This window comes from Pongo abelii, chromosome 3 (assembly GCF_028885655.2).
Source record: "Pongo abelii isolate AG06213 chromosome 3, NHGRI_mPonAbe1-v2.0_pri, whole genome shotgun sequence".
NCBI classification, from domain to species: Eukaryota; Metazoa; Chordata; class Mammalia; order Primates; family Hominidae; genus Pongo; species Pongo abelii.
The window spans coordinates 155412583-155431128 of NC_071988.2; the positions used below are offsets into that span (position 1 = coordinate 155412583).

Genomic DNA, 18546 nt, shown 5'->3' on the forward strand with positions numbered 1-18546 from the left:
TGAGTTATTGAGAAGCATAAAACAAAATGCAAAAATAATAATAATGTGTTTTAGATAATTATAGTGAAGGCTACTCCTTGCAATAGATGTTTCAAACATACTTATGTAGAAATATTGAAATATTGTAACATACAACAATATAACATAATTTTCTCATTAGCATTTTCTTTCTTTTTGATCATGTGCATAGATCACCAAATAGATTATAGGAAATCTTCCAGAAGTTACTTACACTGAATAACAACCACAGGTCATTGGACTATAGCTCTCTTTCAGAAGACTGCTAAAAAGGTCTTTCTTTAATGGCAAACAGCTTTTACTAACTTCTTGTGATTCCAGAAATGCTAATCAGCAGTTGTAGTCGGCAGCACATTTATTACACCATGACATGCTGAAGACAGCCAGTTACAAATAGAACTGCCTCTTGAAAAATGCTGCTCCAGTGTTTTGTAATAAAGTGCACCAATTAGATGCATTCATTAGGACAAACTGCTTGTCTTTTTCCATATTAGGGCTTTTAAAAAGGCACACTGTATTTCATAGTTCACTCTATTCTATATTATTATTAATTGAACAGGGCACATACAGAGTTTTAATCCAATAAATGTAAATACATAATGAATAATATTTCCTTCGTGACTGTCAGATCTACAAGAGCTCATTGTGTTTCATATCCAAGATACATAATGTGGAACAAGTCACTTTCTTTTTCAAAGTTTTTCTGTATATTTGAGAGACCATTGCAATAAGCAACAACACTGGCTGATAATTTAAAGTTGTCACTTTATTTAAGAATTGATTAGAACTGTCCTCTAAGATATATTCAAATTTTATTCAGAATAAAGCTTCATAACCTTACACATATATGCACATAGATATTGCCTTATAAACTTAACTTTCTCACATAAGTTTATAGCTTGATATTAAAAAACTCCTGGGGGTAACTATTTCTAAAGGGAAAATGAAATAATAAGTGTGGAATGTAGTCAATAATCTGTCTTTTTCAGGGTGAGAGGGAATGGGATTATTATACAACACTGTGAATAGAATAGAACAAGTTGATAGAGCTGCTTTTTCTGATGGCAAGAACATTATTTCTCAGTTTTCTACTTGTACACAAAAACACGCAGTAGCTGGAAATACCCAATTCTTCTCTAGAATGGATATAATTTGCATTAGGATGCTGACCTGAATTATAACTATTTCACCATCTCTTTAAATGCAGGAGCCTTCAAGATGGTAATACTCTTGGCCACTCACTTTTATCTATTCATAATTCATACGGTTTATGTTCTTATGCATTACTGGAAAATGGAAACATTCAGCTCCATGAAGTTTTTGGATTGACCTCAAACTGGAATAAGAGAATAAACAGAAAGCATGCTAGTTAATAGAAAAGAATAATACTCTAATTCTTAAATATCCTCCAGAATGTATACCATCAAGATGTTCAGAGTGAAAAATCTACTTTTAAAAATATTGCAATAGTTTTGCTTTTATTTTTTGCTAGAAACTAACTTTGTTAGCTGGTGCCATTTGTTAATGCAGTATGTTTAACAAATTTCATTATCACCTCCCATTATTATAGAAAATTTCACTGTAGTCGCAAGCTCTAACATTTTTGATTATGAATAACAGTAAGAAGAATATGTGACCTATAAACATTAAAATTATGTAAATAATATCCAGGTTTTGTATTGAAGACGTTTAACATTACTTATGGAATGGAATCCAGCATCACAACACATGGATTAAAAAATTTGTATAAATGTCAAACATAAACAACTGGTATGGTCATACTGGCTTTTACTGGCTAAATAGGAAAAAAAGAATATGTAAAACAAGTAAAAATTTTATGAAGTGTATTTCTTCTATGTATTAAAAATGTACACTGTTTTTTGGTCCACTGTCTCCTATTTTATTCCAGTCTATTTCATATTGAAATGTTAGTCACAAACTAGTGCATTAAATCCATGATCCACTAAGAGTCTAGATCTGCAATTTGACAAACATTTCATTAGATAATATCATCATAACATTTAAAAATAAATATTTATAGCCCTTCTCTTTCCCAAGGTCATAGTGAAACTTTGGTCATAAATAATGACTCTCCCATCATCATCATGCACAAAATAGTTTTAAAATACTCTGCAAATTTTTAATGGGCCCCATCGAGACACTATGTGATTTGCTATTGTAGCAATCTTCATCAGAAAGATTAAGGACGTCTTTTTATGTATGCGTTTTGCTTATGATCTGCAAGTTATTGTAATATTTATTTATACCAGTAAAAAAACACTATCAAAATAATCTACATTAGTTCAACTGGACTCCAGAGTCTTATTTTTATGTTACTTGGAATTTCAATGTGTGATTAAGTATAATTGAAAGATATATTCTAAAATGGGCCAGAATGTTAGTCTTAGAAAATTCAAAACTTCTCACTCTTTAAATATGTTAAACATTACATGTATTCTGTAGTTCTATATATAGGTCCACATATTTAAGAGATGTTAAGATAAATAATGTTCTACTTGATATTTAAATTCTTATTATAGTATAAAATTTAATAATATTTAACTTGAAATTCTAAATTCTATAAGATTAAAAAACATTTTATTTTATTTTATTTTATTTTATTTTATTTATTTATTTATTCACTGAGACGGAGTCTTGCTCTGTCGCCCAGGCTGGAGTGCAGTGGCGCCATCTCGGTTCACTGAAAGCTCCGCTTCCCGGGTTGACACCATTCTCCTGCCTCAGCTTCCCCAGTAGCTGGGACTACAGGCGCCCACCACCATGCCCGACTAATTTTTTGTATTTTTAGTAGAGACTGGGTTTCACTGTGCTATCCAGGATGGTCTTGATCTCCTGACCTCGTGATCTGCCAGCCTCGGCCTCCCAAAGTGCTGGGATTACAGGTGTGAGCCACGGTGCCTGACCGAAACATTTTATTTTTAACACCTATGCAGTAGTTTGTAATATCATACTATGCTGATTTTTAAAAGTGCATTATTTGGAAGATAAATATTTATTTTTCTTCATGTGTGAACCTTGAAAATTTGAGACAGGTCTCAGTTAATTAAGAAAGTTTATTTTGCCAAGGTTGAGGATGTGTGCCCGTGACAGAGTCTCAGGAAGCCCTGACAATATATGCCCAAGGTGGTCACGGCACAGCTTAGTTTTATACATTTTAGGGAGACATGAGACATCAATAAATATATGTAAGAAGTACATTGGTTCAGTCTGGAAAGGCAGGAAAACCTGAAGCAAAGGCAGAACTGGAGGCAATCAGGGAGGCTTCCTGGTCACAGATAGGTGAGAGAGGAAGGGCTGCATTCTTCTGAGTTTCTGATTGGCCTTTCCAAGGAGGCAATCAGTTATGCATCTATCTCAGTGAGCAGAGGGGTGACTTTGAATAGAATTGGAGGTAGGTTAGCCCTAAGCATTTCCCAGCTTGACTTTTCTATTTAGCTTAGTGATTTGGGGGCCACAAGATTTATCTTCCTTCACACATGTTAACAAATAAAGTTATGTGTCCACATAATTATGACCAAAAAAATCATGGTGACTAAAGAGCCATCATATATCTTTATATTTGAACATATTAGAGAGAACTATTGGAAGTAAAACCATGACATAATTGCTGTCACTTTGAATAAGTGAGACAAACAGAGTGCCAAACAACATCCCAATATCCTCTTATTTTTAGATATCTTTAACTTTATTCTTAGTGACATAAAGCCTTTGTCTGGACACTCAATAAAAATGACAGTTAAATTTCACATTACTATTATGTGGTTTCTTGACATTGTATGTTATAGTACTAATTAAGGTTGTTTTGTCATTCTTCTTCAGAGGCACGTGTTACTTTATCATCAATGTGCAAAGAGCTCACAAAAATGTTGTACAGTATATGAATGCTTAAATAGCAAATCCACAAAAGGTGCTATAAGACCGGGGATGTTTTTAGTTTTTTTATGGGAATTACAATGGATCTGGTGCTTTAAAGTAATGCAAAAGCCATTTTCACCTAATACTAAATTAGAAACCAAATAATACATTAACTGTAGTCCTCACAAGTCTGAGAAGCCAGTGTCATGAGCACACCTAATAGAATGGCAGATAGACACGGGGCATAAAAAGCCTGGATCTCCATAGGGAGGGAGAGAGGGAACGGAGAGGACGTAAAAGTAGTTCTTGACTAACAAAGAAAATACATGGCAGAAAACCCAAGAAAGCACAACCTTTGATAAAGATTGGATTCCTATACTTTATGCAAGGACAAAAATGGAACATGAATATTTCCTATGAAGAACAAAGAAGGCTTTAATATTGGAAATGACAGCCCAGAGAAGACAAATGGAGAAATATATAAGAACATGAAAATACTATGCAAAAATAAAAAAGAGAAATATAAACTGGCTAAAATAGAAACTATTCACTTGGCTGTAGTGGCATTGTAATGGGGAAAAATTGAAAATTTATATAACAAGAATCTCAAATAATTTGTTTCATATAAATTTGCTTCACTTGACTGACAGTAAATTGGAAATCATTCTCACGTTTTGGTGAGTGTTCAGTAATGTGCTGCAAATCCTGTCGACACCTAACGACTGTAGGGCCAAGCCTTCCTCGGCCGTGGCAGATAGATGGATCTCCAGACCAGCTGTAACCTCTTTTATTTTGCTACAACTTCATATAAGATTCTGATGCCCAGAAAAAGCAAACTTGATAAAAAGCACTGCTGTCTGTTAAATATTTACCTTTATATAAAGATTTACAAGGAATTAGGCCAAATAAAAATAGATTACAAAAATAATTTACACCAATGACACATCTGCCTCAATGATTGATACACTTAAAGAGCAGTTTGTTTGAAAGAACCTTTATGATATACGACTTAAAGAATATATTTCATTTAAGTTTGTTTCAGTCTACATTTTTTACTGGTTTAAACGCAGCATGCCGAAAACACAAAAAAAGTATATCAACGACAGGAGAAGTGCCTTTAATATTTGTTAAAAATCCCTTTTCCTTTCTAACTCAAAACCCCGAGATTTAGTGAAAATCCTTAGGATTTTTTGTCTTGTCTATTCATAATAATCGCCTTGCATATATAGCCTGAGTCTCCAAATAATCTTCACTGTTGTTATTTCTCTAAAATAAAAACTGGATCGTGTTTTTACTCTCTATCTCATGATTCCCTATGGAGTGAAGTTGTACAAGTGTCTTCATGAGTTTTCTCAACTATTTTAGAGTCTTTTCTGTCAGAATGGCCACATCCCGCCCTTTGGCCACCCATAACTATTTATTATTTCCTAAATATGCCATTTTCAATCATGTCTATACAACTTTGCATGTTTTTAAATGTTCTCATTTTTCTGAAATGCATTTCTGTAGTTTTTCCCCTAAGAAACTGTTTTCTGTCCTTCAAGCCAATTGCTATGTGAAATTGTTACTTATTATTGTAATTATTGGTAACATATGTCTTCAGTCATTACATTATTCAAGGCAAGGAATGGGTTTAATTCATTTTTATATTCCTATACATATTAGAACAGTCAATAATGTCTGGTTGACTCTAACTTATGGACTAACTAAATTTTCATTGCCTGCTTTTCTAGAAGTTTTTAACATTTTGAATGTGTTTAGAAATGCAAGGCATATGTATGATGGTAATCAATGTATTATCCCAAACACTCAAGCAAACCAACAAACATAAAACACAAGCCTGTGAATGTCTATACACTAAGGGCAAAATTACTTTTGTTGGCTTGGTGTTATTTATGAGTTCCTATTTAAACTCCCTTACTTTGAAAATATGTGCAGCTTCAAACATTGATTTCAAAGTCTTCTGGAAATAATGAATTGCTTTGCATTGGAAACCACATTAATTTGTTTATTTCATCAGCAGTGAGGCAGCTGTTTTAGGTTGATGCTGTCAGTATTGACTATATCAAATTTGAGTTGATTTTTAAATTGATCACTTACCCAGTTGCAAGCTAGCCTCAGGTCTTAAATTTTTACTCAGATTTATTAAAGTTACTTAGTGCTTAAAAAAAGCATATTGCTCCCCATACTCTGTCAAATCCTTGTAATACTTTTTCTTTGGCATACTGATCAATCTGCTAACTCAGCACCTTTTCTATGGGTAATTACAACACCACTCTCCTAACAATAGGAGAATCATAAGTATGAGGAATATTCATCTAGAGTATACGGTTTAAAAATAATCAGCCCCAAAGGAAAGTTATGCTTCTCCTCTATAAGCATATTTTTAAGACTGACATATATAAATTCCTATGTTACAAGGTAGATGTATAAGCTTATCTTTTTCATGTGATGTCCATATTTGAACTTGGAATTTTTTATAAATTGATGTGTTTATATTTGCTGTAAACTAACATTTTGGCTAATTTTACTTTTGGCTACCTTTTTCCTTGCCATTTTTCCACATTTTACAATATCGAAAAATAATAAAAAAGACTCTAGAATTTTAAAATTATGTATAAAATAGCATATATATTATTCGAATTTAAATATAATTTATAATATTTTAAAATTACATATGCAAATAATCCTTCACAGAGAAAAATGTCTTCAGCCTTTGCATTTATATTATGTTAAATTGTAAAATAACTTGTACATGTGAAAATGTCCTTTTTTATAAATAGCCTGGTAATTTTTTTTTCTAATTTGATATATTTCTTTTTAACCTAAAAATCATCCCTTCAACTCCAGAAATTATCACCTCATACTTACATGTAATTTTATAAAATATGTATATATCATACCAAACGACATCTATCTCTTACCCATTTGCCTGGATGATCATGACTTTCACTAAGACAGGAAATAGAAAAGAAGGAATGGGGTAGGACTAGATATAAAAAAAAGTATCAACTATTTCTGTTTTACAAATGTAGATCTTGACCTGCCTGTGACACAAATAAATGGATAGTTCTGAGAAAATTTATACATGTGTAAGTATCTCCATGGCTCAGGACTTTTCATAGGGTTGTTTTTTGTTTTTTAGGTTTTTTTTTTTTAAATAGATCAGAGAATGTGTAAAAGCCTATGAGAATGAGTCATTAGAAAGCATGAGACTAAGATAGAGAAGAGAGGAATCATTGTCAAAGTGAAGTTCTTCAGAAGAAAGCAAAGATGAAAATTACAACCTAGGGATAAAAAATTCGTCTGACAAGAAAGAGAATAATATTATATATTGTAATAAATAAAAATAACAAATGTGCATGTGCAAGTAAATATCTTGCTCAGAGGTAGAATTTGAGGGGATTACTATGTTATTGCTCATAATTTCTTTTGGAGTGGAAAGTGAGTTATTTTCTCAAAGGGGAGTTTTAGGTAAATATGGGAGATGTTTTGAAATAATCATAGCAAAGAAAAGAAAAGGAGAGAAAGGAAGTGAGGAAGGAGAGAAGGGAGGGAGGAAGGAAGGAAGTGGGGAGAGAAGGAGGGAACGAAAAGGAAAGAAAGAAAAGGAAGGAAGGGAAAATAAGAGCAACATAGATGGATCTGGAACATCGTTCACAGTCTGTTGAATTTAGTGGTCATGAATTTAAAAAGGAACCAGTCTGCATAATCAAATATCCTCTAACAAGGTAGACTTGCATTCTGTAAGTATTTTTATTTAAGATTGTGTTTTTTTGTTTCTTTGTTTTTTGTTTTGTGGGTGTGTAAGACAGGATCTCACACTTGTCTTCCAGGCTGAAGTGCAGTGGCTCCCTGTAACCTTGAATTCCTGGACTCAAGACCTCCAACCTCAGCCTCCCTAGTAGCTGAGACTACAGGTGCACACCACCAAGTCCAGCTAATTTTTTTTTTTTTTCTTTTTCTTTTGTAGAGATGTAGTCTTAGAGTCTTGCTGTGTTACCCAGGCTCGTCTTGAATTACTGGCCTCAAATGATCCTCCCACTTTGGCCTTCTAAAGCAATGGGATTACAGGTATGAGCCACTGCCCTTGACCTAGATAGGTCTGTTGTATGGACAATGTGATAAGGTAATTGAGTTCATCACATTTAAAATGATAGTCTATGAGCTAGATATTGATTATTAAAAATATAGAGAGAACAGAGAGACTTAGAAAATAAAGTAGATACGCCAAAGTAGTTAAAGAGAGGTTAATTATTTTTTTGGTATGAGGATATGTATATACACTTGAATCCAGAATGCTACAGTAAGTATATCTCCTGATTTATATGGTTCAACTATGTAAAACTAATATGCCAAGTTTGAAATACCTGAAGTAAATTTGCCTACTCCTCTTGGAGTAAGAGTAATTTATACTTGTCTACCTTTGTGGACGCATGGAAGAAAGAGCAAGTAACAGTCACATATAGCTTGTGCTATTGAAAATGGAAAGTAAATGTATAAGCACATAGCTTCAGAATCGATGGCTGCATGTATTTTCCTATTGAATGTTTTATGTTTAATTCTTACTTCATTTAACGACTTTAGTTACAGCTTTAGGCATCAACCACACATTGTAATTTATTTTGTTAATAAGATATACAATGGCATTAAACTTGATTAGAACTTTCCATCTTGAGGAAGACATGGTAATAGTGTTATTGCATACAGCCACTGTATGATAGCACTGTTTCCTGTGTGTGTGTGTGTGCATGCACACATGTGCATATATAAGTAATTTTTCCTTCATTGCTTTATTACAGGCTACTATCTCAATGCAAGGATTTAGGAAAGACATATTTTCAAAGTTGGTATTTGAAACTTCTATGAAACATAGTTGTCTAAAATAATGTTTACTTTATCTATCTCTCTTGAAACTCATAAAAAAGACACAAAAAGTCTGAAAGAAAAACATCCCTAAAACATATAAACAGCTAAAGAGACTCTAAGCTATAGAGATATTTTCCTAATCCTGAGATAGTTACAACAAAATATAAAAAGAAGGGTCAAAACAAAACGAAGTACACAAATATGAAAATAATTTAAAAACAACAAGATGCACATAATTTTAGAAATCATCATTATTCATAGAAAGTCCATCTTCAATTCCACTGATTAGAATGGGGTGTCTTATGATTCTGGTCAGATTATAAAATATAACATGATAGAGAAAAGAAGACAAAGCAAAAGCATACACCATTCTTAAACGTACTTTCTGTCATCCTAGTATGCCTGCCAAAAATTTAAATTAAAAAAAAAAGAAGGCCACGCAGAGACATCCAGGAAAAACAAAGCAATCTAGTGCTTTCCTGTGAGCGACACCAACTTTCGAAATGTCCTCTTGCTAAGCTAAGGCGATAACACATTTAATGGGAATGCATTTCAAACAGCAAACAGAAATCTTTTGTGGGCACTTCTCAGCTCTTTTCCTCTTTAACACTCTTTAAAAAATCTTTTCAGGAAATTGCTGACTGTATTTACATTAAAGTAATATTCTCCAAGATATAATTATGTATACTGTACAAAAGTTAAAGAACTTATATAACAGAAAGAGTTTTTAAAGAAACTAGTAATTCCAATAACTCAAAAAAATTATGAATAGCATAGTACTACTAAGCAAAACAGTATAGAAAATAGCAATGGCTCAATGATGAGGCTTGTTTTTAAAGAAAAAATATACAAGTTGACAGAGCTTAGTAAAGAAATAAAAGAGAATAATAAAAAGAGTATTAGTATACATGTTAACATAACATTGAAAGCCAAAAGAAACCAACTTAATGTGTAAAATATCTATTGAAAACCATGCTAAATATTGGAGAAAGACCAGAAGATATGAATAAAAATAAAAATAAAATTGTAGAACTAGAATGCAAACAAAGGAGTTCCAGCATGCACAAAATGAATAGTTCCAAGACAGAGAGAGAAAAAAATAAAATTGAAAAGAAAACAATCAGAGAAAGGAAGTTTTGTAAAAAAGATGCAAACATTACAATACAAAAACCCATCTTCAACCCATGTTTATATCATTGATAGAGGGAGGGAACAAAAGTGTTAGTAGCTTGATCCCATATTTCTCCATAGGAACACTAAATATCAGAATTCAGGGAAGCGATATCCATAATGTTATGAAGGAAATAAATAATAATGTTTTATGAATTTTAGCTCAATCTAATTTTTGCTTCAATATAAAGAGAGTATGCAAGATTAAAGGGATTCAGTTTAGAAATATTAATCTAGGATTTTTACATGTAGGCATAATCGAAATTTTCCTCAAATTTTCTTTGAGTGTGAGAAATATTTTTGATAATTAAAACTTATACTCTGTGAGAATGTGAGTAAAAAAAGCTTATACACAGCAGAGAAAACAATCATCAAAATGAAAAGGCAGCCTATCGATTGGAAGAAAATATTTGCAAACTGTATCTCTGATAAGGAGTTAATATCCAAAATGTACACATAACTCACAAAACTCAACAGCACAAAAATAATAACCCAAACTAAGAAATGGGCAAAGAAACTGAAAAGACATTTTTCCAAAGAAGACATACAAATCACCAACAGATATATGAAAATGTGCTCAATAGCACTAATCATCAGAGAAATGCAAATTAAAACCACAATGAGGTATCACCTTACAACTATTAAAATGGCTACTATGAAAGAAACAAAAGATAATAAGTGTTGGTGAGGGTGTGGAGGAAAGGGAACCCTTGCACATTGTTGAAATTCAGTCATTACAAAAAACAGTATGGAGGTTCCTCAAGAAGTTATAAATGGAGCTGCCATATAACCCAACAAAGCCTCTGCTGGGTACATAGCCAAAGGAAATGAAATCAGCGCTTCATAGAGATATTTGCACTAGCATGTTCACTGCAATATTATTCACAATAGCCAGTGATAATAGCAACATAATCAACACTTTATGGAAACCTAATTGGTCATCAATGGATGCATGGATAAAGAAATTGTGAATTTGATATACAAGGCAATATTAGCCATTTACAAAACACGAAAGAACCTTTAGACATTATTCTAAGTGAAATAAGTCAGACAAAGAAAGAAAAATACTCATGATCTCACTTGTATGTGACATCTAAAAAAATGTCAAATACATAGAAACAATAGAATGGTAGTTTCTAGGGGCAGGGAGAAGCAGGAAAGGGAGAAATGTAGGTAAAAAAGAACAAACTTGGAGTTACACAGGATGAGTAAGTCTAGAGAGCCAATGTACTGCAGGAGACTATAGTTAATAGTCCTTAGTTGCTTATGAAAATATTGCCTAGTAAATAGATTTTAGGTGCTCTTACCACTGACAAACAAAAAAGCAGTAGCTACAAATGACTATGGATATGTTAATTTGCTTTCCTGAAGTAATTATCTTACGATACCTATGTATACTAAACATCATGTGCTATACTTGGAATATATACAATACTTTTTTTAATGAAGGCACATGTATGAAAAAGTAACAGATTTGATAGTTTTTTCCTCAATATTCAAAAATACACCCATAACCTAAACCACAGAATCTCACTTCTGAATATAAATCATAAAGAAACTCTTGTGTAAGGGAATGATTATCCATGTTTAAAAATATTTATTGTATAATTTCTAAAAGAGAAGAATATTAAAATACCCAGTGGTCAATAAGACAAAGCAAATAAAATTGATAATTTTTTTAAATAAAATGTTCTATATATTTTTAAATAATTAAATTTAAACTACCAGTATCAACATAGATACATTTCCAAAACATATAAATGGAAGAAAATGTGGCAGTATATTAACATCAATTGGAAATAAAAATATTATTTAACAATTAACAAGTGAGAAAATTTAACAGTTTAGGACAGAGTAAATTGTATTGTTCATAATTATAATATTCTGTATAGTGCAGTACTTTTAAGTATTATTACAATTTTTATTATATTATGGAAATATATATATTACCATAAGCCCTCCTGTTTATATGTCAATATGTATTTGTCTATATTTATTATATGTAAGATACGAAATTGACCTAACATGTAACTACAGTTTTTTAAATGATCTAGTGGTGCTAGAAAAATAATCAATACTTTACAGATTTTTAATTTTTTATGGTGTTGTGTTGCCTCAAAGTAAATCTGAATATATCTATAACAATTAAAATAACACATTAGGATAAAAGTGTGGGAATTAAGTGTACTGTGACACACAGAAGAAAATATCAAAAGAATCTATACAAGTAATAACTGCAAATATTAATCAGGAAGGTTTTTAATTGCAGTTGATAATTAATATTGATATAGTAATGTTCAAAATATTCACGTTTCTTGAGTTTCATTAATCATATGGTAAATCATAAGAATGATATAATTGCTTTTAAGTTAGAGATTACATCTGTATTTGCTTTTTCAACTTAATTTTATTTGTACTAAATATGTATTGTTGTTAGCTGATTGGAATTAATATTAGTCCATTAATACTCATAAATAAATACAACATAATATTGAAATTTATACATTTTTAAGTGATTTTTAGAAGATAATTTTGGATGAAGAAGAAATATTTGGCAATTAGAATCTGATTTAATAACATTTAGGGTGAACTTATACTAAACAACCCATATCTTATGTTACTATATTTTGTGACAAAATATAGCTATAATTTTGAAAATTAAACTTGATTTTATTGTTAATAGAAGGGGATTCACTCTTAATTATAAAAGCTCAACAAAAGAAATGTTTTTCATTGACATGTCTACATAAATTACTACTTGTTTTAACTTTATATGTAATCTGATTTGTTCTAGTGTATAAACCTGTCCTACAACACAAATGCACATGTTTATGCAAGCAAATATAAACTTAATTTAAAAACTGTTCATTGTAAATATGTTAATTTAATATTTTTAATAATATATAAATATAAAGCTAAGCTATGAAAATACTAAGATATGGGCTGATATACAGTGAAAAAACAACCAGAAAAAGTGAATCCTAAAATTGAATAACTGAAATTTAAATGTAACTTAAAATCATATGTTGCCTGGTTTCTCAGATTTTTTGAAATCTCTCAAATTTTTATTTCTTTTGAAAACTTACTAAAATATCCATAAATAGAGCATCTTTCTATTTCTTCTCTAGTGTTCTCATGACTACTGAGATTTTTTTCTGTGATATAATCAATGGAGTTTAGTATCTGTGTTCACAAAATGTACTTAGCATTATATTTTTGCTTTAATTAACATTGATTTGAAACAGAGTATCATTATTAGTGTGAAAATCTAGATGATAATTTATAACACAATAAATGTTTTATGCCCTATGGAATAAACAAAACTTCAAGCTTTTAGAAGCTTTGAAATACCAAATACCAAATAAGCTCTGAATATCAAATAAGTATCATTATTAGTGTGAAAATCTAGATGAGAATTTGTAACACAGTAAATATTTTATACCCTATGGAATAAACAAAACTCAACCTTTTAGAAGCTTTGAAATACCAAATAAGAGTAATAGAGATCATTGATAATTCTTTTAGTACATAAAAATAGGCAATATTGACATATAAGCAATATACTTGAAATGTACTATCATGGAATTATCAAATCAGGGTTTTCAGACACATATATATCTTCTTTATTCTTTCATTTTCTCTGTACAGTCTAATCTATCAAACACAATCCTTAAGCCTTATATACCTAAAGACTTTCCTGATAACTTGCAATTCATTATTTTTTCTCTTCTCTGTTCATGATTTTATTTTTCAAAATTTTGGGGTACATATTTATGTGGACGAGATAAACAGCATTTAATAAAGTTCCTCAGAAATAATAATAGTGAAGAGGAACAAGTTAGATTAGGATGCTTTCAGATACAAATAGCAATACTCTTTAGAAAATATTTTTAAAATAGGCAAATTTTACTAGTTTATACGAGAGAGAGTCCTAATGGAGGGTAGCTCCAGAGTTCTTTAATGCAAAGATTTGGTCAAGGGCCCACCTGTGTTTGCTATGCTCTTCTGTCTGTTGGTTCATTAGACTGGCTCTACTCATGATTTCTAAACAAACTGCAAAAGTTTTCGATGTCTTTACTTAAATCCTTTTAAGTCTTTCTTTTCCCTTCAAGAGCTTTTCCTCTAGTACCCATCATCTATAAGGAAATTGTTTGTTTGGGGTAATCAGTATTCACCCCGGGAAATTTAACACCAATCAGAGTGACTCTGAGGTAAAGCTTAAAACAGCTCCTTGGAATATAAATAAATTTTACTGCTCACTTTTGTCTTTTACTTTGCTTTTCATTTCAAAGTTGAGAGTAATTTATGTCAAAGGAGGAAGTGGCTTTGACAAATAAACACCTAATTTAACTGCTGAAGTATATGGAGTTAACCTTGCTCAAGGAGACTAATTTGTTTGCAATCAGAGATTTAAGTCTTTCAGAGTTCTGATGTCTAAACATCAACATCAATAAATAAACAGTCAATTATTAATAGTATATTGGCTACTGCCAATGTAAGTAGCTTAGAGTATTTACCCTCTTATATTTCAAAACAAGCCTTGTTCCTTTCTAACATTATTCTTAAATCCACTGGACAGAGTACCCTTAAACCGTTCTAGGAAATACAAATGTCACCAAAGTTGCACTTTTTTTCCCTAAGATCACTATTCACTGCTATTCATATCAAAACTTCTAGTTTTTGATGACTGATCTCAGGTGAAAGTTAAACTTAAAAATTGTCTAGAAGATGTCTATGATTGGTCATTCATATTTTAATGCATATTAAATATAATGACTTCTAATTGCTGACATTGGAGGAAGAGATATCTGTAGAAGGGATTCCCTTCAATGCTTACTAATAGCTGTTTTAAGAGCTAGAGCAAGATTATTTGAGCTCTGTTGGAAATGTATGTTACATCAATCCTAGATTCTTCAGATTCTAGTTGACAAAGACAAAAAACTATTTTTGACAAAATTTAGATAAAATTTACTTTCACATTTGTTTTAAAAAGTTAAAAGTTATATACATAACTACAAGGCTACAGTAACCAAAACAGCATGGTACTGGTACCAAAACAGAGATATTGACCAATGGAACAGAACACAGCCCTCAGAAATAATACCAACATCTACAACTATCTGATCTTTGACAAACCTGACAAAAACAAGAAATGGGGAAGGGATTCCCTATTTAACAAATGGTGCTGGGAAAACTGGCTAGCCATATGTAGAAAGCTGAAACTAGATCCCTTCCTTACACCTTATACAAAAATTAATTCAAGATGGATTAAAGACTTAAATGTTAGACCTAAAACCATAAAAACCCTAGAAGAAAACCTAGGCAATACCATTCAGGACATAGGCATGGGCAAGGACTTCATGTCTAAAACACCAAAAGCAATGGCAACAAAAGCCAAAATTGACAAATGGGATCTAATTAAACTAAAGAGCTTCTGCACAACAAAAGAAACTACCCTCAGAGTGAACAGGCAACCTACAGAATGGGAAAAAATTTTTGCAATCTACTCATCTGACAAAGGGCTAATATCCAGAATCTGCAAAGAACTCAAACAAATTTACAAGAAAAAAACAAACAACCCCATCGACAAGCGGGCAAAGGATATGAACAGACATTTCTCAAAAGAAGACATTTATGCAGCCAACAGACACATGAAAAAATGCTCATCATCACTGGCCATCAGAGAAATGCAAATCAAAACCACAATGAGATACCATCTCACACCAGTTAGAATGGGGATCATAAAAAGGCAGGAAACAACAGGTGCTAGAGAGGATGTGGAGAAATAGGAATGCTTTTACACTGTTGGTGAGACTGTAAACTAGTTCAACCATTGTGGAAGGCAGTGTGGCGATTCCTCAAGGACTAGAACTAGAAATACCATTTGACCCAGCCATCCCATTACTGGGTATATACCCAAAGGATTATAAATCATGCTTCTATAAAGACACATGCACACGTATGTTTATTGCAACACTATTCACAATAGCAAAGACATGGAACCAATCCAAATGTCCAACAATGATAGACTGGGTTAAGAAAATGTGGCACATATACACCACGGAATATTATGCAGCCATAAAAAATGGTGAGTTCATGTCCTTTGTAGGGACATGGATGAAGCTGGAAACCATCATTCTCAGCAAACTATCGCAAGGACAAAAAAACAAACACCGCATGTTCTCACTCATAGGTGGGAATTGATCAATGAGAACACATGGACACAGGAAGGGGAACATCACACACTGGGGCCTGTTGTGGGGTGGGGGGAGGGGGGAGGTATAGCATTAGGAGATATAATTAATATAAATGACGAGTTAATGGGTGCAGCACACCAACATGGCACATGTATACATATGTAACAAACCTGCATGTTGTGCACATGTACCCTAGAACTTAAAGTATAATAAAAAATATATATTAAAAAGTTATGTATATATGAAACTTTATATATAAACAGCATTTATATAAAGCATATATGTATATATGCACTTAATATATAAAATCCAGGAATCATAATTCAATACAAATGGAAAGAACAGAGAATAAGACTAACAATTATTAAAATTTGCTTTTTATTATTGACATTGCATGTGGAAATGATGGCATCCATATTCTGGATAGGTGGGGAAATATATGAAAAATATCAGGAAGAATATGATCACATTCAGAGGGTCCATTCTCTTGATTAGATGTCTGTTATACTCCTTGACATGCTCACATTAGCAGGTTGTTATCACCCTTGTTCTTAATTTTGGCTCTCAGTCATTGATGCAGCATTTATATCACTTTAGATAGATTTTATAGCCCATTTCCTTTTTGGCTGTGACTTTTGGCAAGCCAGAAACATGTTAATAGAAGTGGAAAAACCTGTAATTAATCTTAATTGTAGACCTAATATTTAAATATTACCTGTTTTAACCTCAAGCTCTTAAGATTTACTTTCTTATTTACAGGCCCACGTTATAGTAAAATTCATTGTTAACAAGAGCCAGAAAAACACTTTCCCTCCCATCTTCCTCAGCAGTTACCTTAAATCCTTGATTACTCCACCAAGGAAGAAATATACAGAATTTTAAGTGACTTCCATTGCGACTGTTTTACCCCTGTTGTTACATTAAAAGTAATTCCTTACCCAATGGGACACATTAAAACAAAATATCATCCCCTGAAGAATGTTTAGAGTATTACTTTGCATTTAATTCCTTATGTGATCATTTAGAATCTCAGTGAAGATTTGTGAATGCTTTGAAGTCAGGCTTCACATAATTTTAAAATTGTGGTATTTGCTTTAGCATCCTCTCTAACATTAAATATGCATACTTTAAATCTCATTACACTTTCCTTTCAATAATTGAAATGATAACAATGATGATTTTGTGATGGCAAGAGATCATATACTCTGCCAATTGCCATTTAAATGAGATCTGGCATACACACAATTTTCAATATATATGTAATATAATATTCCTTACAATAGGAAGAAAACCCTTTAAGTTCTTTATTCTATTATGAGTGAATGTTTCCATCGTTAACATTTAGCCTACATGTATCTATGGATATTTTAAGGTAATTGATTAGAAGATGATGGATATCAATACATCCTTTATCAATAGTGTAACAATTTTTGTGAAAGTCGGTGCAAAAATATAGATTAAATGGTCCAGTACTTCTGCAATTGAGACTGGATTAAATATTCTTGAATTATTTTTAGGAATTATCCATGCAAAGTATTTTCCTCAGCAGACATTTGGTTGATTGGCCAACACTAGCATTATGTTTAAAGAGTTTCTAAATGAAATTAGACTGTCCATTCAGATACTGGCTTAACAGGGAACAGTTCTAGGCAATCGTTTGGCTTGGACCATGTACAAAACTAATTGGATCACTGTTCAATACCACGTCTCAAGAAATCCCTGGGTACATAAGGAGTGGATATTCCCCACAGCAGAATTAAGAAAGGTACAAAAAAATAAAAAATAAAAAGCAATAGCCCCTGATATTCGGTAGATGGACTGGCACTTATATTTTAGCCATCCTATTTTTGTATTTCATATAAACTACCTCACACAGCATCAGCCTCAGGCAACTTGGCTCTGACACAAGGATAAAATGAGACAAATAGGGGCCATTGCGTATTTTCATGTAACCATGAAAACAAGATTATCATAAACCCTCCAAAATTAAAAATACCACCCCCTCCTTGGCAAAATGAATGACTGCTATTTCTTTTTTTTTTTTTTTTTCTTTTTTTGAGACAGGGTTTCACTCTTGTTGCCCAGGCTGGAGTGCAAGGGCGTGATCTTGGCTCACCGCAACCTATGCCTCTTGGGTTCAAGCGATTCTCCTGCCTCAGCCTCCCAAATAGCTGGGATTACAGGCATGCACCCAGCTAATTTTTATGGTTTTAGTACAGACAGGTTTTCTCCATGTTGATCAGGCTGGTCTCGAACTCCCGACCTCAGGTAATCCGCTCCCTCTGCCTCCCAAAATGCTGGGATTACAGGTGTGAACCACTGTGCCTGGCCCCGACTGCTATTTCTTAACTAATTACAACTTAGTTCTTGTTCTAGTCTCCCATTTCTGTGCATAAGAATTATTGTGATGACCTAT

The 18546-nt window shown here is 32.3% G+C and overlaps 1 long non-coding RNA gene across 1 annotated transcript in view; it reads left to right on the top strand.

Moving 5' to 3' along the window:
• The window catches only part of LOC129059081 (uncharacterized), a 101211-nt gene that overhangs the window by 55386 nt on the left and 27279 nt on the right, over positions 1–18546 (top strand). Inside the window, exon 4 of the long non-coding RNA XR_008524768.1 lies at positions 7868–7968. This is a non-coding gene — a long non-coding RNA (uncharacterized LOC129059081). The remainder of the gene's footprint in view (positions 1–7867; positions 7969–18546) is intronic.